The following is a 3,241-nucleotide window of genomic DNA, read 5'->3' on the forward strand; positions in this document are numbered from 1 at the left end:
TACCGGGATATCCTGCTTGCTTGTCTAGGTGTACTGCTATGCATCTGTGACACTTGTGAAGGCCAGTGATGCCTGTGATATGCTTCAGTGCTTCCTATGCAAGCCAATGATCCATTGGATCATTCCTTGCTTGTTGGCTAACCTCTTTGTGTAGCTTGGCTTGCTATAATTGATCCATTTGATCAATTGATTGTCAGTGATAGCTTACTGGTTAATATTGTGGCTAAGTGATTCAATTTCCTTGTGATGCTGATGCTCAAGCATCTCTATGCTGTTGCTTACTCAAGCTACTGGACTTGCTCCAGTGGCTATGGTGCAGTGATTAAATTGTGTTGCTTAATAGTGTGCTACTGTCAGTGCTAAGCATGGATCTGTGATAAATTCATGCTTGTATTAATTAAATTATGATGAACTGCTTATGCAGTAATGATTTAAATGACTTGCTTGTATATGAATTTGCTGTTCATGATTCTTTTACAAGCAAATAGAGTCTGAATCCATTTCTGGATAGTGATGCTTTATATTTGGCTTGGCCTTGGGATGGTTCTAAGTGTACTGTGACCTCAGTAGCCTTGCTACTGACTGGTTGCTCACATGGTTGGTTGGATCTTGTTGGCTACTCATCTTTGCTTGCATATTTGGGGATCATAATAACTATGAATGCCAATATGCTTGCCTGTGAAGAAATCTAGGGTTTCTTGATGGTTGCATGCTTAGGATTTCATCGTGTAGTCTTAGCTGCTAATCCTTGCCATCTACCGGTGCTATCTATGCATCTAATCCGGCTAGTGTGTGCATCTGTGCATATGTGCTAGTTTCGTGTATAAGATCTCGTACCTAGATGCCTTTTATTTTAGTGGCTTTTGACTGGCAGTATTCCTTGGTGAAAACCAAGTGATGATCTACCCATATGAGCATCTGCTCATCCCATGCTTATTTCATGCATATGATGGATCAGATCCCTTGGATCTTTTCCAGGAACTAGGTATACCTTGTTCTAGCTCCTAGAAAGAAATGTTTTGTTGATGCAGACTTGTGGTTTGTGTCACAGCCCTTCACCTCAAGGTCTTGGATGATCTTCTCAGGTCACCATGATTTCTGGTGGTTGAGTGGTTGTGTGTGTTGGTTCTGTTCTTGATCAAGAACTGGATGAAGTGTGCTTGTTCTTGCTTCACCCTTACCTGGTGAATCCTTATCTGGTCGACTGGTTACTGTTTCTAGGGTTTGTGCCCCTTTTATATGAACTCTACTTCTGTTCTTGCAATGACACATAAGCCTGGCTTGCTTTGGTGACTAAGCTTATGCATTGCCTTGTTGTGGCCTGCCCAGCACACATGAGCTGTGTGCTCTCATATGCTGAAACTTGAGCCCCTGGTGGTGCTCAGGTTTGGTCTGCTGCTGCCCTTATCTTGTGCTGTCCAGGTTTTGGACAAGCACAAGTGTACTGTGACAGTTTCACTGTCCAAACTGAACTTTGTGTTATTTCTACTAACTGTCCAAACTGAATCTGGTTAACACTTGTATTCTGGTTAGTATTTGTTCTTTGTTTTGCAGGTTTTGAAGATGAATATGACCAGAAGATATTCATCAAGGCATTTAGTCTAGGTTTTAGTTTAGGAGCAATATTGTAATCTTCATTTTTATTTCTGTTTATTATTCATCAATTCTTGTATCCAGAATATTGTAAAGACTTTGTAATCTGTGTTGTGATATCAATAAAGCTCAAGTTTTTGTTTATGAGCTTTTACTTTATGTAATGTTTATATTCTGAATTAAATATTGTATTTAATATTCAATGTGAAATTCAAAGTCATTTGATTTCATAAGTTGTGTTTAAATTATGAATTCCATATTTATATTGTTCAATGCTTATTGTTAAATGTATTAACACTTGTCAAATGAAATCAATTCCCCAAATCAACAAGATACAAAAGAGATCATGTCGAAATTTCCCTAACTCACATTGCCTAACCCTAAGTGCAAAATGAGAGAGAACCTCGATCCCTCTTAGGGTTAGTTGCAATAAGGCGCGAAAATTTCCCCCGTTTTGCAATGAAATGCACATCCCATTTCTAAATCTACCCTTCGTTGTTCCTATGTTCTGGGTTATTACACCCAGCCGGGAACGTGCCGGCTGGCGGGTGCCGGTTCGCTCTGGGGCCGGCCTGTGCTGGCGCCTTGGCGCCGCCAGCTCGGAGTCATGCTCCTCGTTCCGGTTTGGTGGGAGCCGGCTGCGGCCGCTGTGGCCGCCGTCCAGCCGGCTTGTCCGGCTTGAACCTGCGCGGGTGTCGCGGGAGTCTCCGTGCCGGCTTGGTGCGGGCGAGGCGGACTCGGCCGTGTCCCCGTGGGGGTCCTTGCTCGTTGCCCGCAGCAGCCGCAGATGGGAGGAGCTTTCAAGCACCATGCCCGGGGTCCTTGGTCCGCTCGCCTGCAGCCCGGCACAGCTCAGCCTACGCGCTACGCTCGGCGGCGCAGCTCTTCTCCTTCGAGGAGGGCTAGCTCCTTCGAAGCGGCTTCGGCTGCGAGGATGTTCTTGTCGGGGGTGTTGTAGATGGGCAGCTCCGTGGACGGAGCCGGCGCTTCCGCGCCGTCGCGCTCGATCTCGGCGCCTAGGCCGCCTCCGCGCTTGCGGATCATGCCGGCACGGCTGGGGTTGTTGCCGCCTGGCGTAAAGCCATGGGCGTGCTCGTACTCGCGCTGGGTGATGGCCAGCTGGCGCTTGGCTGCAGGCAGCTCGTCTGCTTGCTGGAGGAGGAGCTGGCGATGTGCCTCCAGGTCCGCCTCGACGGTGGTAGCGTCGCCGCCTGCGGTGAGCGGGGTGCTCAACTTCGTCCGGACTTCGTCTAGCCGGGATGGAGGTGGGGGCGCCTTTGGGCCCGAGCCAGAGGCGTTGGGGTCGATGTTGCGCTCCAGGTTGGGGCCGCGGGTGCGCGGGTTCTTGGTGGGGAGCTCCTCGCCAGCCATCATGACTTGCACGACGGCAGGGCTGGCGGGAGCGCTGCTGCCGGCTCGCGGAGGAGGGCTTGCGCAGCCGCAAAGACCCGCCGCGGGTAGTGCGGCGGTGCGACGGTGGCGACGTAGACGTCGTGGCCACCGAAGGAGATGATGCTGCCGCCGGCTGGGAAGGGTCGGTCGGCGAAGCAACCAGCGTTGTCGCTGACGCAGTCGAGGGAGCCGAATCTCCAGATCAAGCCTGAAGCGACTCGCTCGCCGGCGGGTGATGGCGAGGCCCGTCCGGATG

This window comes from Lolium rigidum, chromosome 4, assembly GCF_022539505.1.
Source record: "Lolium rigidum isolate FL_2022 chromosome 4, APGP_CSIRO_Lrig_0.1, whole genome shotgun sequence".
In the NCBI taxonomy this organism is placed as follows: Eukaryota; Viridiplantae; Streptophyta; class Magnoliopsida; order Poales; family Poaceae; genus Lolium; species Lolium rigidum.